Source organism: Lichenostomus cassidix, chromosome 24, assembly GCF_008360975.1.
Source record: "Lichenostomus cassidix isolate B80296 chromosome 24, HeHo_3.0, whole genome shotgun sequence".
Classification (NCBI taxonomy): domain Eukaryota; kingdom Metazoa; phylum Chordata; class Aves; order Passeriformes; family Meliphagidae; genus Lichenostomus; species Lichenostomus cassidix.
In genome coordinates, this window is record NC_139504.1 from 4,372,804 (window position 1) to 4,395,133 (window position 22,330).

The 22,330-nt window shown below is 50.9% G+C and overlaps 1 protein-coding gene across 5 annotated transcripts in view; it reads right to left on the bottom strand.

Moving 5' to 3' along the window:
* Positions 1-21,936, bottom strand: part of GRIK4 (glutamate ionotropic receptor kainate type subunit 4) — a 176,719-nt gene extending 154,783 nt beyond the window's left edge. The window contains exon 1 of one of the 5 annotated variants that reach the window (XM_085081567.1): positions 21,893-21,936. The gene's annotated coding sequence lies outside the window, so the exon portion shown is untranslated. The other 4 variants (XM_085081565.1, XM_085081569.1, XM_085081570.1 and 1 more) reach the window with 4 other exon arrangements.
* Positions 21,937-22,330: the final 394 nt, after the last annotated feature.

A 22,330-nucleotide genomic window follows, 5' to 3' on the forward strand; every position in this document is an offset into this window, starting at 1 on the left:
TGGAGAAAACAGCTCTTACCAAAGGCAGAAAAAAAAGGAAAAAAAGAGCAAGAAGGGAAAGGAGACCGTGAGAGGGAATAATGAGTTTTTCACCTCCCAAACAGCAACTATTTTTCCACATGTGTATTTTTATTTTGGAACCTCCCTCCTCTGCCTGGATGCTGATGCCCCTTTCTTGCTGCTGGGCTGCACATCCGCCACATTTACACCCAAAAAAAGGGAATCAGCGGGCAGAGCCTGGTTTATCCCACTGATTTCCAGGTCATCCTTGGGATATTTCTACTCCTTTGTTGTCCTGGCAAAAAGTGCAGCAAACAGAACAGCGAGAAAAAGCCTGATCCTCTCACCAAGGGTGATGTGTGTGTGTCACTGACCTTCTCCAGCCCAAATATTGCTCTGCCAGCCTCCCTCTCCCTGCTCCAGGTGCTCTGGAGCACAGCCCAGGCAGATGTGCCCTCCCTGCACCTCCAGGAGCTGTTTCAGCTCAGCTTGGCACTGCCAGGAGCAGGGACAGTTCTGTGCTTGGGTTTGTCCCCTCTGTGTCCAGTTTTGTCCCCTCAGGGCAGCAAACAGCCTCCCAACCTGTCCCTGCTCCCTGCCTGCCAGCTCGGAGCTCCAGGAGATCGGGAGAGCATCTATTAATTACCCAAGCGTAATGAACTAAAGCAATTTGTAGCAGAGCTTGTTCTGTTCCAGTCAGGAGGCTTTTATCTCGCGAATCAGTGACCTGAACATTTCGCCACGGAGCTCACAAATCCCAGGGATTCAACGCTGGGGTTTGTGCTCCCAGCAGTCCCCCAGACTATGGAGAAATGGGATTTCACCTGTTCACAACATCTTGCTTTTCCAAAAATAATCACCCCAAAAATCGTCTGGAATTTTCTCCAAAAATTGTCTTTTCCCATAAAAAGAAGAACAAGCAGCTGCTCTGATTGGAGGCAATTCACCCACAGCACATAGTTTGCTCTAAAGCTGGTTTTAGAGCCACCAAAAGACTTCAAGATCCTTCCCTGTCCTGTTTCTGTGAAATCTGCTGGACCACAATTGCTCCACGAGATTAAATTCTGGCATGGCCAGTCCTAGGTCTGGTGTCCTAAACCAAAAGATTTGGAACAAGTTGCAAGGAAAAACAGATTAACTTGTCTTGAGGGAGAATTATGCCCAGCCTTTGCCATCTCCAGCATCAGAAGCAAATCTGTCCTCTAAAATAAAATAATAAAGTATCCTGACTGCATAATACTCGCACTTCTCAGTTTTGATTCTTCCATTGTCCCCGAGAGTACCCAATCTGAATGACTTTGAACTCAAGGATATCTTGGAGCAGCCAGGTCTGCAGGCAGAGCCTGCATTATGTGGAAAAAAATGAATTCATGGCTCACATGGAGGCTCAGCAGCAGAGCAGAGGGCCCAGCAGAGATTCCCCTCATCCAGCAGACCCCAGCAGAGACTCCCTCTATCCAGCAGGCTCAGCCAAAACCCTCTGGCAGGACCAGAGGAAAATCCTAACTCTGCTGCAGAGATGTGATCCAAGCCAGGGATCACACTGCAAGCAGCAGCTTGAGCTAAGCAAAGTGGAAAGTAAGCAAAACTCTCAATTCATCCCCAAAACCAGTGCAGACAGCACAATTTCAGAGCAGAATGAGGTTCTTCAGTTCCACAGCAAGGCAGGGGGAAAAAACAAAGCTTCACCAATAATTCAAAACTGCTGCATCCAAAGGAAATCACAAGACTTCTCTTGTTCCCTTAAAGATTTTTTTTCCTCCCACCAAAAATATTGAACCCCAAACCTTTTCCACTGCAACACCTTAAAAAGAAGAAATAAAAATCCACCATCATGGAAGGGGAAGCAGAGCAACGCCATGGGGAGAAGGGAAAGGAAAGCAAAAGCACAAACCACAGCGGAGGCTCCTCTGCCATCAGCGTATTGAAAGCCCTAATCACAATCCCATAAAACAGTTAACTTGATTAAGCCAAGCATGATTTAGGCATGGTTCCCCCCGTGCTGCTCCTTGTTTTCCTGACAAGGCTGGATCTGTCAGACTCTCTGCATTCCCTGTGCCAGGGGAGGCTGTTCCAGCCAGGCTGGGTCGTTTTGGATTCCGGAGGCGCCGCTCGCGTTCCTCTCTCCCTAATCAACTCTGCCACACTAATACAGCAGCGATTCTCTCACAGTTCCCTTCCCCATATGCCCCCACTGCTGCAGTTGGTACAACTTGTCCCAATTCCTGCCTGCTAATTAAAGGAAGAGCCTGGAGATGATGAGAGGGATGCTCTCCTTGGGTGCAGCTTCAAAACCTTCCGCAGCCACTCGGCGCTGGCTGTGATGTTCCTGAACCCCCAAGCACACATCCCAGCCCTAATGAAAGCACGTTTCTGCTGCTAAACCCCAACAAATAAGCAAACACCACCCAGGAAACAAACCAGTCCCTCTGAGTCTAAGGCAAGGCCCCCCTGGCACTGGGATGCTCCAGTGGTGAGTGGGAACAGGGCTGGAGCTGCCACCAAACCCCAAAAACCTGTTGCATTCACAGGGACAGTTTGCAACAAGTGTCCTTGTCTGTCTGCAGTATTCCTGAGCAGGATGGGTGTTTGGATGATATACACGGAGCTGACAGGAAAAATAGGCTTCTCGCCTCACTTTGACGATGTCTCTTGAGAGGCTGATGCTGGAGGACAACATCCTCCAAGGCTTGCTGAGCAGCCCAATCTCAGCCCTGAGCCAAGAACCTGCGATAAATCAACGCCAGCACTTCACTCGTGCTGAAGTCAGACTAATTACACCATGCAGCACGGCCCAGAGGGGCCCAGGCGAGTCTGTCTTGGAGAGAAACTATTTACAAGGGCAGCTGGTGACAGGACAAGGGAACAAATGTCAGCTTTGAAGTGACAGAGAGGAGGTTTAGGTGACATCTTAGGGGGAAAAACTGCTCCCTGTGAGGGTGGGGAGGGCCTGGAATGGATTTCCTAGAGAAGTTGTGGCTGCCCCATCCCTGGAAGTGTCCAAGGCCAGGATGGATGGAATTCTGAGCACCCTGGGACAGTGGAAGGTGTCCCTGCCCATGACAGGGGTGGCACTGGATCATCTTGAAGGTCTCTTCCAACCCAAACCATTCCCCAGTTCTATGATTACACACCCAGAGCAGACACAGGAGATTCACAGCCCTTCAGGCACTCCACAATTTTGGAATCATGCCTGGAAACAAGGACAAACACCCCAGAGTGACACTGCCAGTGCCACCCCCAGCATCAGTTTGGATTCACAGAGACTTGGAGCACAAACTGCTTCTCTGGCGGGTGAAACCACCAAACACTGGGACAGCAATGACAGCTGAGCCAGTGGTGATGCACAGTCCAGAAAAACACCAAGTTTCACCCCAAAAAACACCCTTTAAGGTCCCTTTGAACCCAAACCATTCCATAATTCTGAATGAGCTGCTTCCCCTGCCCTCTGCTCTGTATTTTATTTGCCTCTGGCACCTCGTGGAGAGGTCATCCAGGGCAGGTCACTGCAGTGAGGAGTGACCAGCACTTCCTGCCCACAAAGGGAGGAACAACCCACTCCACTAAACAAGCAAAGAGAAGGACTGAAAAGGCTGATGTGCCACACAGCAAAGACCTGATATCTGAAAGGAATGGTGAGAAAATGTGAGAAAAAACACACATCTTCCCTCTTGAACCAAACACTGTCAGGCTGCAGTGAAAGGAGCATTTGAATCACTCACTACAAACAAGTTGAAATAAATCTGACAGTCCCAGAGTACAGGTAACAATCTAAAAAAACACCTGGATTGGATTTGCTGCTGCAACAACCTGATTTTTTTCAGTCCTCTCACACTCTTGGTGTGTAAATTCCCCTTTATATGCACAAAGAGGGGATGTTCTGCATGGGTAAAATGAATATATATACACAAGCAGCTACAGAGAAATCCTGGCCCTGTTTACTCCCCCATCTCTTGGCTGTCCTCACTGCCACCACCAGACACCTGCATCATCTGCAGCCGTGAAGATTATTAATTTTTTAAAGTCTCATTTATTTGAGCTGCTTCCCTGAAAGCCAGCCCCAACCTGGAGCCCTTCTGCTGACACAAGGCCTTTAAAAAAAAGAAAAAAAAAACCTTATTGTTGCTGTCGACGTTTACAAATTCTGCTGTATCCATCTGTCCAGTTAATTACTTTGTGCAGTAGCCTGTTAGCTCCTTTAAAAAATGAAAAAGCACCCAATTATCATTCTGGGCAGCTCCCTGGATCCCCGAGCAGCAGCACATCCCCAGTGCCACGGATGCTTTTGTTACCCTTGCGAGCTGACAAACAAGAAGAGAGGGAGGAGTGCCCGTGCAAGGATTGCTTTTCCCGCTGGGATGAGGGCAGAATTCCCAGCTCCTGGTGACGTGGGGCGCTGGCACTGTGACACTGCTGGGTCTCCCTGTCCTTCTCCCCTCCGGCCATCCCCAGCCTCTCCTGCACTCAAACCTCCCCAAATCTCCTTCTCTCCCCCACGTCCTGGGACTCAGGGACACGAGGGACATGGCTTGGTGGCCCTGATGGGGACACATCCCTGAGGGATATCTTGCCATCCCCACAACTCCCAAACGTCCCCAAGGATGTCAGGGCCGTTGAGCAGCAGAAAGGCACGAGGGTTTTGCTCGGGCTCGCCTTCAATGAGAGCATTTTTTTACAGGAACAAGGGGCTGAATTCAGCTGCCTGGTGCTGTCTGCCTGCAGTTTGTTGCCAGAGTAACCGAGGCACCGGAGCTGCCAGGCCGTGCTGAGGGGAGGGCAGGGCCTGCTGCTGTCACCGGCCTGCCAGGCCTGGGCACGCGGGGACACTTGGCCTGGGCCACAGAACCCCACATGGGAAAAGAGAGAGGCCTCTGGAGGTGGAGAATCACTCCTGGATGTGCCTCAGACAACTGTGAAGCAGCCACTGCATGCCCCTGGGAAATCGGGATTCCAACTCCCACTTTGCCACCCTGCTCCGAACTTCCCATCCCTGACCCTTGCTGCAGTCACTGTCCAGCCTGTCACCCAGCTTTTCCAGGGGTTTTCCCAAATTTAAGGGCCAGGACATGTGACAGGACAGCAGTGAGGAGGTTTGACAGGTCTGTGCACGGTCAGGAATGTGCTCCAGCCTGGAATAAACCCCAGCCGTGCCTCCTGCCTCACCCAGCCAAGCCCAGCCTCGGGGAGCCAGCAGGCCTGTGAAGGTTGAACAGAAGTGGTTTTCTTCCACGGGGAGAACATAATTTGTGCTTTGTACGTCGGCAGCCCTGTCAGACAGAGAATTCAGTCTCTGCAGATCAAATCAAACACGCCACGATTTTCCCTTTTCTCGTTTGCCCATCACAGCCCAAGCCCTGCAGACCACCAGGCAGCCCCTGCATCTCCCTCCTTTCTCCCTCCCCGTGTTTATAGATTTATAAATTGCTTTTTCATCTGTATCCTACCATTCAGCTCGCTCCCCCATTCATCTTTGGAGAGACTTTTGGAGATTAAAACAGACAGTGCAAGGACACAAATATCACAAATACAGGGTCCCCCCCAGACTTCTCAGCACTCTCCTATCACAGCACTACAGAGAGAAGGGGAAAATGCTCTCAAAACCCTCTCAAGTCCAATAACTGCAGCCACAGGCTCAGCACTGCATGGTGAGAGCTGCTGCTCTCCTGCACATGCAAACGAAGCCACAGCCCTGGCACACAGGGTTTGGAGACTTCTCTGCATATGAAGGAGCTCTGTCTCTCTGCTGATTCCCTCTCACAGCCTCTGTGAAGTCAGGAGACCCAGCCAACCCTGCCACGCACAGCGACTCGCTCCCTCGCCGCCTGCTTTGCAATTTTAATTTCTCACCTTCCTAAACAGAAAAAGATTTAGCATACCCTAGTCAGAAATATTTAATTTTCCAAAATTCTTCTCTTTTTTTTTTTTTGCCTCCCAGAGCCCTGAAAGCTTTGAGATAATGACGTTTTCACATAACACCCATCTCAATTTACATAAATCTGCTCGGAAAGGATGGACTGCACATCACAGGTAGCCCAATCACTCCCAAAACATCCTTCCCTGGGAGGGTGGGGAGGCCCTGGAATGGATTTCCCAGAGAAGCTGTGGCTGCCCCATCCCTGGAAGTGTCCCAGGCCAGGTTGGACAGGGCTTGGAACAACCTGGGACAGTGGAAGGTGTCCCTGCCCATGGCAGGGGTGGCACTGGATCAGCTTTAAGTCCCTTCCAACCCAAATCTTCCTGTGATTTCCACAATCACTTATCAACCATGGACTGAAAAAGGCAAAAAAACCCTCATCTCAATCCCCAGCATGGAGACATCTACTTGTTGCTTCAAGTCTGGCCTGTGTTCAAGAGGTTCCTATGATTTTCCTGAGCTCACATGGCAGAGCTGTGAATTAAATTTGTCTATTATTGTCAGTACCTGGCACAGACTTTTCAGTGGTCACAAGGCTGAAACAAGGCACTAAGAAAGAGCCAGGAAACCCCAAATTCCCTGTCCTGAGAGCTCTGCCAGCCCCAGAACCAGGCAGAGGCTGAGTTTAGGGCTCTGTGTATGGGGAGAAAGGCTGTGACACTGATGGAGGAACTGTGGGAAGCAGGCAGTAAATGAAGAGCTCTGTTAGCCTTCCATCCGTCCAACAAGCTCAATCCTTCCAAGCCATTTGTCTAATCTGTTCTTTAAAATCTCCAGTGACAGATCCTCTGCAAACTCCCTTAGCAATCTATTTTAGCTCTTCACTATTTTTACTGTTCAACAACGTTTCCCGATGTCCAGCCTCAATTTTTCTTGCTGCAATTTCTGCTGTTGAGAAGAGTTCATTCTCTCTCTTTCTGTGGAGATTGTTTCTCTTTGATTCCTGGGGGCTCGTGTTCAGGTTTCCAGGCCTTAATAAATCAAACATTACAGCACAGAACTGATGGCCCAGCTTATCTGAGCTGCCCTCTGCAAGCCCAGCTCGGGAATTTGCTGTTGCTGAGTCGCCAGCCAGACCTTTGCACGTGGCCCAGCACAAATAGGAGCTCTGGGGATTAAAGTCCCAAACTGACAAACAAAATTTAAATTTAACAGAAACAGCCAGTTTCTAAAGGCCTGATTTTCCTTTACACAGAGACCTCAGCACCCAGGTTTGGGCACCCAAAGCAGCAGTTTGTGTTTCTGATATGTTATCTTCGGAGATAAAAGAGCTGAAGGGTCATTTTTGGGCCCAAAGTGCAGACGAGAGTTTCCCACCTTGGAAACATCACCTTGTAGCCCTGGGAAAGCAGAGGAGAGGGAAGCAGTGCCCTGCAGAGCTGTGCTGGGACCTGGCAACCACCTCAGCTCCAGCAGTGCCCAAACAACCCAGCAGCACCATCCTGAGCTCCCTCAGCACAGCAGGAGCAGGAAGAAGCCCTCAGCACACCCATCAGGATGGGATTTGCTGTGGGTTCTGCCCTCAGCACCTCTCTTACAGCACCCTCCTGGCATTAAAAATGTTTAACGTCATTTTTCCCATTGCTCAGCACTTCATCAGAACCCTCCCCTCCTCTTTTTTACCCTTCCACACCACTCAGTAACACTGCAACACCCCTGGTGTTGTTCCTAAATCTAACTTTAGTCCCTCCAACCTTCTTTTCCCAGGAGGGATAGGGTAGCAAGCCCCAACTAATCACCTGAGGCATTACCAAAAGCAGATGCAATTATTTGGAAGCTCTGTTCCCCTGATGAATTCCATCCTGTGCCCATTTGTTCCCTGCCTTTTGCTCCCAGATCCCATAAAGAACTTTTCCCTGTCATCATTAGGGCTGCTGCCTTTTTGTATTCGCTGACTAACTGCTCCCGGCGGCTCCACATTAAAAAAAAAAAAATACAAATCCATGTAACTTGATTCCAGTTGCAAAACAACAATACCCCAAACACAGAACAATTCTCCTGGACAGGAGTGGAAACACGACAGGAAAACACACAAACCCCAGCACACCTCGTTCTGCCAGACCAGTAACACACCAATCACATCTCCCTGCTGTTTAAATTAAGGAGCTGCATCCACACCTAGGAAAAAAAAAAAAAAAACCACAAAAAAGCAGCACGTGCACAGCAGCTGGCTTGATAATTCTCAGCCATTTCCCCAATAATTAGAGCTTTTAGATGCTTTAACAAGGCGAGCACCGGTTCCACCCACGGGGCAAAGTTCAGAAGGAGAAGCTGGAGGAAAGTGAACGAAAAATGTGCAGTGAATTAAAATTCTGCAGCTCGTCATCTCCGTGGGAACACCCAAGTACACAAGACAACAGCTTCCTTTAATTAAAAAAAAAAAAAAAAAGACTCATCTCAATCTGTTTTCCACTATCTTTTTTTTCCCCCCTTCTTTTTAGGAAGAACATTTGAAATTTTTAATAGAAATTCACGGCTGCTCATCCAAAACTACCTGTTAGCACATTTCCAATTATTCACAGTGCAGAAGGGCAATACAGGAACCCAAATCCTCCCCCATCCTTTATGAATCTCCATCTCCATTGTTCTTGGAGGAGGGAGTGGAAGGAAGAGGGAGTCAAACATCCAACTCTACTCTTCCCACCACTGCCAGGATCCCAAAGGGCATCCCAGTGAACCCAGCTTGTCCATCATTCAAAAACTGAACTTCACAGATGCTTTTTAAGCTGAATTTAGCTCTGCAAGCTGCCCAGCTGTGTTTTAGGAGCCAGGGAGGATTATTTATTTAAAATACTCTTAGCTTCCCTCCTGGTTTTTTCTGTTGCCCGCTCCAGGAGCATTCCCAGGGCTGCCTGATCTCTGAAACGCTCAATGCCAGGAAAGAATCAGCTCAGCCAGAGAGTTGGGGGCACAGGGATGTGACCAAACAGATGGGTCATCTGCTGAGCTCCTCGGTGTGGAACACAAAGCCTTGTGCAAGAGAGAGAGGAAAACCATGGCAGCAAGGAGGCAGAAATAACTCAAGTGTCCCCAGCATGGGTGTGGGTGCTGCCTGTGACCTTGGTGAAACACTCAGGGCTAAACTGCAGACTGAAATGATCCCAAACCTGCTCAAAACCATCCCAAATTGTCATCCTGCTGGGAACAGGGACAGCAGGGACACCAAAGGGGAAAATGATCTTCCCACTGCCACACCAGGCCAGACCCTACAAGGTCAAGGCTTCAGAATTTCCCTTGAACAAAAGTTCATCCCTTCCCCAGGAAAGACTCATTTCTTCACCACTTTGGAGCTGTCCATGAAAGCACAAGCACCCCAGTATTGGAAATAAAAGGAGCTGGAAACCTTCTTGTCACATTTGCAGGAAAAGGCAGTGCATTTCCTCCCACCCTGCCGTCCCTCAGGAGTCCTGGTTGTCCCAAAAAACACAGCCATGATTCCCAGGGTACAGCATGGGGATGGCACTGAATAGAAAGAGCATTGAATAGCAAAAGGATTTGTGTTGGAAGGGATTTAAAAATCACCCCATGGGCAGGGATGCATTGCATGAGCTCAGGTAGCTCCAAACCCATCCAACCTGGCCTTGCAGCATCAGCCAACCCCCAAACTGGAGACACCACCCCAGATTTAAACTTCTGAATCATCCTCTGAACCTCCCAAATCACCTCCTCCTAGGCTGGGGGAAGAAAGGAGGCACCACTTCCCAGCTTCCCACTGAAAGCACTGACTTTGAAGTATCAAACTGTGAGAAAGAGGAAGAAAAAAAAAAAAAACCCTAAAAATTCCTATAAAGCACTTCGAGTGTCCACTCCACACCAGACTGCAGAAAAACTCTTCCATTAGTCATGGCTGACAAACTTGAAAAGAATAAAAGGAGCCAGTGAGTAATGCAACACCATAAAAACATAACAACCTCGATAACAGCAAAAATCAAAACCTCCACGCAAACAAAGCCACAGAACCAGGGAGGGCTCGAGCTGAGGTGATACAGCCCAGAAATTCCATCTGCATAAGTGCATTTGGAGCATTCCACCCATCCAGAGCAGCTTGGAAATGGTGGATTCCTAGCCCTGCCATATGCACTAATGCACTGATACAACCATCATCTCCCTCATCTTGGGAAACCCTGCCAGGAATTGCCACTCCAGGAAGGAGCAGGTGAGGGCTAGTGGCTCCATCAAGCATATGTGACAGCTCTAAAAGCTGCATTTATGCAAGCAAATGGAGCAGAGCAGCTGCACTGCATTAACACCGATGCCTGCAAATGGGACTCGGGTATTTTTGTGACTGGAAATCTGCTCAAGGAGAAAAGTGCTCCGAGTTCTGCGTTCAGAGCAGCACTTCCAGCTCCTGGAGCATCATCCCGTGGTTGTCTGCCACATTCCAGGAGCACAGGCTTTGCAGGCAGAGAAAAATGAAGAGTGAGAGTGTCCCTCACCAAAAAACACAGCCCAGGGAGGGGAACTCCAACCGCTGTAATTCCAAGCAGGATGGGCACTCCAGACAACCAAAAACACACAAACTCCAGCCACGACCTCAGCCAAGGGCTGTAGAGAAGGATTTGAGTGTTCAACTCAGGACTTCTGATCCATTGCTAGAAGTCCCCAACAAGAAAATCTCCACCTCCACCTTCCCAGGCTGATGGAAAGCGAGTTTCTGGTTCTTGTGGCCCTCAAGACAAGTTTAAAGCTGCACATTGTCAAAAAGTGAATGACAGAACGACTCCAGCATATATTTTACCACCACATGTTTCTTAAGCCATTTTCCTTTTCTTGAAGGCCACCTGTGGGTAGAAACTTGTGCCATCCTTTCAACTCTGCAACAGCTGCAATAAACCCTGCAGGATTTTCCTCTTGACATGAGGATATTCCCAAAGACCAAAGAGCCACGGAGTAAATTCTTATATAATATGATAATTGACTCGGTCTCCAAAGGATAAGCATGTCAAGATCCTAAAATTCATTTTTTTCCTTACCAATGCAATAAAGATGTGATTGAAAATGTCATGTTCTGGGTCTATGAGCAATATTCTCATAACTCATCATCTAAAACAAATTGTTCTTTCATTTGTACAAGTTAGAGGAGATTCCAAGTCAGACAAGCTGAAAGCAGGAGTTTAAACAGATTCTGCATGGCAGAAGGAATATTAATTTCCCTCCCCCCCATATAAATGTTAAATCACACTTTCTCACCTAGGGTTAATTAATCTTTCCAAAGGTGCTCCAGCCCACCAAACACACGCCAGGAAGATCTTTCCCATCAGGAAAGCCCCACTACAAATCTCAGAGCTGTGCTGCAAAACCTGGCAGAGATGAAAGAGCTGAAAATGCAGAGCTGCAGCACGAGCATCATTCTTTGAGGGAAAATGGAATTACTCTGGACGCTTTGGATGCCATGCTGGATATGGGACAGGAGGATAGTTCAGTGCTGGATATTTCTGGGATGTGCTGCCAGCTCCTCGGCTGGGCCAGAGCAGCACCTGGAGGAGGTGTGGATGCTGTGCTGTGCCCAACCTCCAGTCCAGCTCACCTTGCTGTGTCCTGCCCAGGAACCTCCCAGCCTCCCTGGAAGGCTGGGAAAAGGCTGGAGCACTGGGAAAGCTCTGCCGAGTCTCCACGGGAAGGATTACACAAGTCCTGCCACCAGCACGACTCGGCCGCGATTACCTGATTACAGAGCCATTTACATAACAGACACCATTAGGAGAAAAAGCTTTTGGCTTTTCCTTCCCCACCTCCATTCCCATAAAACACCATTCACTCCCATAATTGAGCCTCCAGCAACAAAGAACCTCTAATGAACAGAGCAATTGCTGGGGGAACTCAGACCCTAAATCCAGGCAGACAACAGCTCCTGGACCGAGTTCAAACACATCCCCTGCTTAAATTCTTGTCTAGGGCCACTTAAAAACACTGAAGTATTAAAGCATTAAAGGTACTTGGGAGAGAACAAGGACGGCGTGCAGCAGCTCCAAAGAGGAGGAGATGATGCTAATTATCCAGCTGGCAAAATGGAACCACTGGGGGGAAAAAAAAATGAACAGCCAAGGCGGCTGCTGGTGCAAGAGCAGCTCTGGTTAATCAGGGTAGGACACCCGCCCGAGAGGAGCAGCGCAGATTACATCAAGGTGGTGACAGGCAATCAATGAACACTCAATTAACACTCACAATATTACTAACTTAAGCAAAACGTGCTTATGCACGGGGTAATCTCTGCCTTGTACTGATACAGCCCTAATTTAATTTTCTTCAACGCACCAGCATCGAGCACGGGGAGAAAAAGGATGAGGTGCCACCCGCTGCGAGGGAATATCCTTCAATTCTGCAAAGAGCAGAGGCTGAGGAGTGGAATGAACCAGGGCAAGGCTGTAGGATGCTCGCCTGGAATCACTTTCCATCTGGAAAAGGGGACGCAGCACTGGCTGAACCTCCCTGTCCCAATCCCTGGTGAAACTAGAGCTGTTTCCAGCCGCATTTTGCTGCCACTGCTCCTTTCCCACTCCCACCTCTGCAGCTTTAAGGTTGGTGAGGTAAGAGGTGAAAGTAACCTTCCCGAGCAGCCCCGTGCCCTAATTAACATGCCAGCCACCCACCGAACGCTAATGATGCCTCTTAATCTCTCTGCCTGGCTCTGCTGAGCACCTCTCGGGTGGTGGCAGCAGGGATTTGTGGCTGCAGCATCCTCGGGAGGGTGGTGAATCTCATGGGACAGCAGGAGGAAAGTGGGTGTGAGGACAGCAGAACCCTTCAGCCACCCTGAACGCATCCAAACAAGCCTCTTCCAGCCCTAAAAGCAGCAGGAAAAGGGGATTTTTTTAACTGGATAAACCCTCCATGTGGGCTCAGCTGTCAGCAACCCAATCCCTTCTACACTACAGCCCAAAATCCTGCTGGATTTTGCATCCCTGCTCTCCCCCACGCCAGAAAAAAAAAAAAAATTCACGACATAACTGAAAGATTTGAAGGGCAATAATGACCATTTTGAAAATCTTGTTTGAGTTGTGACTGACTCATGCTGAGCTTTTCCCACTCCAAACCTGCAGTTGACCTAGAAGAACGCTGGCAAGATGTATCATTTCAATTTAAAAAACAGCAAATGTACCAAGTCCTCGGTAATTTGCTCCTGTGCTTAAATATAAAGCTGTACAAAAATAAAACATGGCTTTTTTCTTGTCTGGATTTACCCAACTCGAGCACCCAGCCACAGAAACACGTCCTGCCTCCCAACCTTTGCCTAGCACGAGTCTCTTCCCCTGGTTAAGCACTCATGGCCAAGAATCAAATCACTCCCTTTTGTGGAAAGAAACAGAGACTGAAGCCCAATCTGTCTCCAGCCTGTTTTACAGACCTCACATCATCCCCGTGGTTCTCCCCTTATCTCCCTCCAGTTTGCCAACATCATTTTTAAGGTATAGATACCACGGCTGCACACAATGCTCTTCCTGCTTGTATTCATTATTTCTCTGCTTAGACAGCCCGAGATAGCATTAGCACTCCTGAGGATTCACAGCACAGCACAAGACCAGCCAGTTATTGATAAGATAATGAAATTAAGCTCCTGCTTCTCACCTTGATGTGGCGACTCGTGGGGGTTCCTCTCGCCAAGTGTGGGTTTTACTCCCCGTTCTCGTTAGCAGTGATTAGTAAATTATCACAGGGGCTGCCTGAGCGCTTGGTTTCCCTCTGTAAACCGAGAGAACTGGCTGAACCCCACATCATCACATCCATCGGGGTGAGAACATGGAAAACCTCGGCTCAGGGGTGCTGCAGACACCCCAAAACCACGAGTGGAGCTGCTGCCGTCAGGATCCCAAGGGAATCACAGCCACAGGCTTTGTGCTCTGCAGCAAAACCCCATCCTGGGAGCCAAACGAGCTCCAGCAGCACCATGCCAGCACTGCCAGGACATCCCTGCTCCTGCCAGGATCAAATCTACCACAAATCAAATCCAATCTACCCCACCAGGACCACGGCATTCCCACCAAAGCATCTCCCACAACCAGCTCCGTGTCAAGCATGGCTCACGCCAGATCCTCCTTCCCAAGACATCTCCCACTTGTGTGACTCCAGCAGGATTTTGGGGAGCCAGCAAAGCCCCTCTCCCCATTCCCCCAGCCACGAGGTGCATTTTTGGCAGCACTGCCAGCACGGTGAAGGCTCACAGATGCCAGATGCAAACTGCAAACTCATTGCATGCTCCGAGGGATCCGGATCCAGGGCTTTGCTCCCAGCACCTTCCCCTCTTCCCTACCTCCCAGCCCCATCAGCTGGGAGTTCATATGTCTGGATTTTTCACCCACAGTCAGAGAAAAAAAAAAAAAAAAAAAAGATTGTCATAGAAAATGTGCGAGCACTGACATCTTAAGACAAAAAAAGATGCAGATTTCTCAACTGTTCAGAGCACATTATGGAAATACATTCTTGGGGACTATTAAATATGGGATTATTGACTAGATGAGCAACAGCTCAATGGACTGGCTGGCAAATATGTCTTTAGACAATTCTTAAAATGCAGATTAATTATCTAACAGACAAGAATATTTTTTTCCTACAGACTTTCTAATGATCTGTTGCATAAACAAACATCCAGACAGTTTTGCTGGTGGTTGCTGAGATGCTCCTCAATAACTAAATAGAGACTGAGGAGACTTAAATCTTATTTAACACCCAGCAGGAACACAACAAAAGGCATGTCAGCCCAAATCACTGAAAGCCACGTCTCCTGAGAGACCCTTGGGAGGTCCAGCAGCCAAAAAACCCATTTCCCAAACACACAACTCCTGATATTCCACAGAGCATTCAATTCTTTCCATGTTTGTGTTACTAAAACTGCAGCAATGTCCATCATTTAACCACCCAACCCCTTTGGAAGTGAGCAAAGTATGCTATAATACTGAGATTTTATTTCAAGGCTCTCTGCACAATCAAGAAAATACTCCTGCTGCCCATCCATGCTGGAATTGCATGTGAAAGAACAAGGTTGAAGTTGGAGGAAGCATTTCACTGAGCTCTGCCCTCACCTGCAGACTCCTTCTAACCTGTTAAGTCAGAACTTTAAAATTCCATCTTGATTTGGAGTTTATCATCAATAATCATAAATAATCAGCCCAGTGGTCATTTCCTCACTGAAGGTAATTAACTTGTTATTTCCTTCCAGCTCCCAACCCCTCCATCGCCTGGTGCCTTTAGTGATCTGTTCAGATGCTTTGGGTATCAAAACTAATGCAAAGCAAGTGTGAAACATTATTATTCCAGCTTCACACCCACTTCCCCTCGCTGTGAACAATAATGCAAACTGCGAGACAGTGATGAATTGGACCTGGAGAGGACCAGATGCTCCGTGAGCATCAGCACAGGCTCTGCCCCAAACGTTTCCCAGGCTAAAAAGAGATGTGATAGCTCTCAAAGCTGCACTCACACAAAATCTTTAGCAGCAGTCAGGAGGTGCAGCAGGAAACGCGAAATAAGCAGAGAGCAAACAAGAAAACAGCGAGGGCAAACAGTGAGTGTGGGTAGAGGAACACATATTTGGATCAACCTCTTTTTTTGGGGTGAAAAAGGCGGTTTTGGCATATGGAAGAGTTTGCAGCCCCCAGCTCAGTCGCTTCACCCAAAGCAAGGCACGTTCAGAGCAACCCTCAGACACAGCAGCAATTTGCTGCTTCATCACAGCCTACAAAGGGAAAGCTGCCCAGCGTGAATCCCACGACAGACTCCAACATCAGTGACAAGGAGCCCTGCAGTCCCCGTGTCTCCGAGCAGGGACAGAGAGCCATCAAACAAACCCTTCAGCATCAAACTCCGCGCGTCCCTCCAGAAAAAACACATCAACTTCTGTCACTGAACTGAACCCAAAACCCTGTGGTTTGCAGCAGAAAGTTTACACAAAGGTCGGGGCTGAACAAGGGGTTTTCAGGAATCCATCCCCTCCTGAGGGGCACAGATGATCTTGGCTAGCAGGCCCTGTAGGATTAGGTTTGTCAGACCCAGCTGCCCCTGTAGGAAGGGGGGGAGAGGCAGGGCTGTGCAGGGAGAGCAGATTTTCTGCTGAAGCAGCTGAGGTGTGATCACACAGCTCATCAGGCTGCGAGGTTCATGACGTAAACTGCTCCAGCAAGAGCCAGGCAAGGACCTGAGGAGGCTCCCAGGGGATTTGGTGTCTCACAGCACAGGAGAGATGCTCCCCACCACTTGTTCTCCTCCTCCCTGCCACACACACGTTGTCACAGTCCCCAAAAAGGTAAAAAAACTGCTTTTTATAAATAGCAAACTCTTTAAGGAGCTGAGCACACGCCTGAGTGGGTGGGAAATTAGTGTTATTATGATGACTTTGTGCTCACAGGGTCTGAGACCTCAGCTGACTTGTTGGTGCCCGGAACGGATTTTTGCAGACTCATTATAAACCCTGGCAAAAAGGGGTTTGTAAGGTCACAGAAGAATTTCCATTAACTGGAGCCTGGCTGGGGATTGCCAGCATGATCTATGTCTCCCATTTATGCATATGCAGGAAGGCCAAGAGGAAGCTCCTTTGCTTTATTTCCACATCATTGTGCTGATGCTGAGCTCACCAAATAAACAAACCGAAAAGCCAGTGGGGAAGGGGGGGAGGAACAGGGGAAAAAAACCCCAAACCTGTGCCTGGCTGTCTCCCTCATGAAGGATGCAAATAAATTCTGCAGACTTTGAAGTGAGGAGATCTCAGCAGAGATGAAAATCCCCCTGTGCTGGATGGCTCAGCAGGTGAGGCACTGTAGGGATATTGTGTTACTGAGCTGCTCCCGTGCCAAGGGTGCAAAGAATAAATGTTGTTACGGGGATGAGCCCTGGCTCAGGGAGGTGCAATCCAGCAGGAACAGAACCCTCTGGGCTCTCCAATCCCCCTCCCAGCACCGAGAGACCACAGACTCTGCCAAGGCTGCACTTCAAACACAGAACATCCCCGAGGCTCCGGGTTAGAGGCACTGCATATCTGGGGGGGAATCACCCCTGGACAGCTCATCTCAGCTCCTGCATCCCTGATCCATCACCTGTCCCCTTGGAAAACCCAGGAGATGAGCCCAGCAGGAGCTCAGGACTCAGCAAAGTTCCCCTCAATCGATTCCAAGGCAGCAAATTCTGGCACAGCCCAGGCACCCACAGCCCCTGCTCCAGCTGCAGCCAATCCCTGACCCAGGAGGCTCTGGGAAGAGCAACTGTCCCTGCAGAGCTCTCTCTGAACTACAGAGATGGAGAGAGCATTATTTGCCCCAGCTGAGCCTCTCCTGGGCTCCCCAGCACCTGCAGCTCGTTCACAGCCCTGAGACCTCGTCAGCTGCACACAAACCACACCAAATCTCCCTGTCCCTGCATGTTCTCCTGCTAGAATCCCCCAGAATCACCAGGCTCTATTATTAGGGAAGGATTCACTCAGGTTTTCCTCTTTTTGAGGCTGTACTGCTCAAATCCGAGTTACACCAACTGCTGCTCCAGCGGCCGAACCGCCGCACAATCCAACCCAGCAGCTTTCCCCTCTTCATTCTTGCAAAAGCAACCTCTTTCTGGTATCATGTTCACTCTCCCTAACCCAGCTCTGATCCATTTCCACCTCCAAATCATTAAGGAGAATAAATAAGCTCAGCCTCAGTGTGAGGAACCCTCACATAATCACATATCTCCCCTCCCATCAGCTCTCGGCCATTACACTTCTATTTTCTGCAGCTTAACTAGGAAAGCCAGCAGTGAACTCTGCCCCTTATCCCACAGCTATTTATTGCCCACATTCTGCTATTTATTTCCTAAAATAGGCTCTTTTTGGGTGGATTTAATGAAATATCCAAATAAATTAGGTCCGTTGGAAGACGTTGAGCTCTCATTTCCTCAGCCTCAGGAAGGAAGGTTTCCCTCCTGGGCACCAATGCTCTGCACATCAGCTGGGGTGATTTGACCCCCACGGACAGAGCCAGCCAAGCATTTGACGCCAAATTAGGCACAGAATGAAAATCTCACCTACCTCACATCCCAGCTCTGTCTCAGGTTTGGTTTCTGGGCAGGCAGAGTGTGGCAAGAATTCCTGCTGCATCCACCAGGTCCCTCAGCCCACTGGGGCTCCTGCCTTGATAATACCTCGGGGGGAGGAGTTCTCCCCTTCATTGCTCACACCTGCTGCTAGTTTGCACTGATTTGCCTCAGATCTCCTGATTTACAACACCTTGGGCTCGTTCTCCCCTTTCTGAACAGTTCTATCAATGCTAATTTGCCTCAGCTGGGCACTGCCAGCTCTGCCCTGCCCAGCTGCCACCACCTGGGACCAGCATGGGGACCATCCTGGGTTGTCCTCTAGAAGGTGTCCCTGCCCATGGAACGAGATGAGCTTTAAGGTGCTTCCCAATCCAAACCATCCTGAGCTTCTCCAATCTGCTCCTCACTACATTTCCCTCCTCATTCATCTCAACCAGGTCCCACATCCACTGCAGCAAACCAAATCTCCCAGAGGCAGCAGGACAAACACAGCAATCCCTGTTTTACCACCACAATCTGTCCTTGCAAGCTCCATCCCATAGGTGAAGTTATTATGGGAATCCTTAAAACTGCTCCATGACCTCCTCACAGGTTCTATATACCTTCCTTTATCTCTCCAAGTCACCCATTTTTCCTGTCAGAGGACCCAGGGCAGTGTTAGTAACTCCCCATAGGGGACAAACTGGAATTTATGTGCTCCTGTGCACAAGCACAGCTCCAGCAATCCCACAGTCTCCTTTCTGTACAAAGTTTTCCATCTCTGCACAAAGCTTTCCTCGTGGAGCTGCTGATACCCCTCCGATTCCTCCCTCAAGTCTAAGCAGCACCCTCCAAGCTGTTCTCACCGTGCTCAGCCACAATTTCACTGTTCCTCCTGTTCACACACAGCAAGAGGTGCCTTGTTTTAACAGATTCTTCAGCTTGTCTGTGCTGCCTCAGAAACCTCTTGCCCCCAAACAGAAAACATCCCTGAGAAGGCTTGCAAAACTTTTGTCTTGCCTTCTGCCTGCCCAGAAGCATGAAAAATAAATAAAATCTGACCCCAACAAGTTCTGCCCACGAAGATCTCTCCGCAAAGTCAGTGAAAATCAATATCCACAGCTCAGGAACATCAGCAAGCCTTTAAAAAGGGCAAGACATGGACTGTCTGCACATGCTTAGTGCTGAGCAAAACCAGGATAAAGCTTCAATCACCTTCGAAAAAAATGAAGTTTCTTGAAGGAGAGCATTCTCCTCTGCCTGTCTGGCACAGCCAGGTCTGATTCTAAGCTCATCTCTTCTCCTTCATCTCCTATGTCAGCCCTTGCTCCTCCTCTCCCCTGCTTTTCCTCCTTCCTCTTCCTCTGCTGACACCAAAGCCCTTCCCTCCCACCCACCCAAACATCACCCAGAGAGAACACTCAGCTTCTCCTCCAGCCAAGCCTTTCCTCTGGCTCTGTTTCACATGGAAAAGCAGCAGTTTTAAACCTCTGGTTCCTCCCAGAGGAGCAGCAATCCGATCCCACACGGCTCTTGCGGCAGAACACAAAGATCCCACATCACAGCCAGCTAATTTCTCACCAGAACTTCCCATGCAATCAGCCAGGATTGAGCTGAGGATCCTCACAGCTCCTGGGTGAGTCTGAAACTCATTTTCTGCTGTTCCAGCAAGCAGAGGCATCGATGTGAACACACAAACACCCGGGAGATGAGATTTCCTGGCATAACGAAGCTTTCAGAATAGTTTGGAGGCAGCACTGCCCCTACCTTGCCTTGCTGCACTTTCCATGAGCTCTCTGAAGCCCATGTTGCTCAAACCCCTCACCACTCACCCCCAGATTGCTGAGTGCTCCTTGGCATTGAGGTATCCAAACCTTTGCCAGCCCACAGGACTCCTTGGCTAATTTTCCTTGCACAGCTTGCAAAAGAAACCTCCAGCGAGAAACTTGCAGCAGCATCTCTGAGCTTTTCCAGAGCTGCAGGCAGCTGCTCCAAATCACCCACTTGGAATCAATATTTTCAGGGAGATATTTGTGTCTTTATCCCAGTATTTTGGGATAAAGCCCTTCGTTTTGGGGTTCACCTTCCTCAGGCAGCCTGTTTCCACCCCACGGGAGCCAGACCACAATGGGTTTAAGAGAAGTGGCCATTTAGAAGAAGAAAGAAAAATAAAGAGCATTTTTCTTCCCTGTGCTGCTGCTCTCTGCTCAGCACAGCCTGTCAGCAACTCCCTCTTCCCCAAAATTCCAGGTGTCTCATCCCAGGGTATTCATTCCTGCCAGGGGTAGGGGAAAGCACCACTTGTGAACCAGACAGAGCCACGCAGCAACTTTCCCAACTTCTGCCTCTGCTCACCAGGCCCAGCCCTGAAATGGAAACCGAGAGGGGAAGGTTCTGCCTCTCACCAGCGATCTCTCCACGCAGATGCTTCCCTTCAAATCCACAGCTTCATCTACATAAATACCCAAGCAAGCTCGCATCGAGACACTTTCAGAACGCCTTGGCACGGTGGGAGCCTCACTGCAGATCGCTTCTCCCCCTCTGTGAAACAAGACTAAAGCAAAGCACGGCAGGAAAGCCCCCCGCGCTGTCACATCGCCCTCCTACCTGCGAGCACACCCGTCTGAGCACCCAGGAGCTGGCGGCACAGGCAGCTGCTGGCTGCTGTCAGCTCCTCGCAGAGCCACAGACTCCTCGGGGATGCTCGTCGCTCTCTCCGATGCCGTAGATTGCCGACTCGCTGGCCAGGGCTCTGCTCCGGGCTGGTGCAGCGCTCGCATCAGCCGGGATGTGGCTGCCGAGCCGCTGCCCGGAGGAAAGGCTGCCTTGCCTCGCCCAGACAAAGGGCTGGCTCCTCCTGGGGTTGTCTGCAGGGCTCCGGGGGCTGCTGGAGCCCCGTCAGAGCCGCCGGGCTGCGGTGGCTGAGCTGTCCCTCAGCATCCCTCGCTAGCGGCAGGTCCCCAGGGAGGCGGGCAGAGCCTCGGGCCAGCAGCACCTCCCCACGAAGGACACACGTGGGGGTGACAAAGCCAGCCCTAGGGGGGTCCAGTTAACTCCCCCAGGGGCACAACCTCGAGGGCTCAATGCTAGCCAGCGAAAGGATCCAGCCCGATGGGTGGCGAGAGCCCAGCAGCGCTCGCAGCATCTCTCTCCTACGCAGAGCCCCGGCCCGAGCCGCAGCTAGCGGAGTTTGGGCATCAATCACGCGGAATAAAGTTGGGCCTACGAAGAGGTTTCTGCGTGGAGTTTTGCCCCCACACCGCCCGGGCTCAGCGCTGCCGGTTCATTGAGGGAGTCTGGCAGCATCAGCCCCGCACGTCTGCGCACACAGCGAGCGCCTCACACATCCTAAAGCCAATTATTCCCGAGCACAACTCCGCACAAACGCCTTCCGCAACAGCGAACCCCTTCTTCCCCAGCCAAAGCCTGAGCGATATATGAGTTAAAGGAGCATTTTCCTCGCTGCCTCCGAGCGCGGCACGCCGGCTGCGAGCGCAGCAACACCCGAGTCCGCGGGGAGCATCCCTGCCCGCCGCACGCTCCCGCAGCCCGGAGCAGCTCCCGGCTGATCCGCGGGACTTGCAGCCACACGGGGTGTCCCCTGTCAGCGCTCTTTGAACTTCGGCTCTGCTGGGAGCCGGAGCGTGGCATTTTTCAACTCTTGGTGCGCTAAACCACCGCAAAGGGCTGCTCCCAAAGTCCTTCAGCGAGTGCGGGAGGCGGTCGGGGGGCATCGCGAGGGGGCCGAATGTGCCCGGGGAGGGCTGAATGGGCCCGGGGGAGGAGGGGGGACTGAGTGCCAGCCAGGGGCACCGCCAGCCGCCGGCAGCCAGCGAGCGGCGGCGGCTGCGGCTCCGAGCGCTCCCGGCCCCGCGGCTCCGCAGCGGCGGCCGGCGGCTCTGCCGAGCATCCCGCGGGGGTCCCGGGGAAGCCGTGCCCGCTCCGCGCCCGGCCGCCATCCCCCCCCGCAGCCCGCATCCCCCCACGGCTGCCCGCGGCTCGTACCTGGGCTGGGCTGTGCCCGCGGCTGCTCCGGCCCCGCTCCGGCAGCGGCGGCCGCGGGTCCCCGGCGGCGGGCGGGGGAACTGCAGGGGGCGGGGGGCGGCTGCCGGGGCAGCGAGCCCGCCGAACCGGGAGAGCCCCCCCGCGGGCAGCGCGGCCAGCAGCGCCGGGCTGCGGGAGGGATGGGATGGATGGAGAGCTGAGAATGGAGGGAAGGATGGAGCGGTGCGGGCAGAACGGGCGGCTAAGGATGGAAAGAACACCAGGCAGGATGGAGGGATGCAAGGAGGACCAGGCAGGATGGAGGGATGCAAGAAGAGCAGGGGACCGGGATGGATCGGGGGATGCAGGGAGAGCAGGAGGCTATGGATGGAAGAGGAGCAGGCAGGATGAGGGATGGAAGGAGGAGCAGGCAGGATGAGGGATGCAGGAAGGACAGGA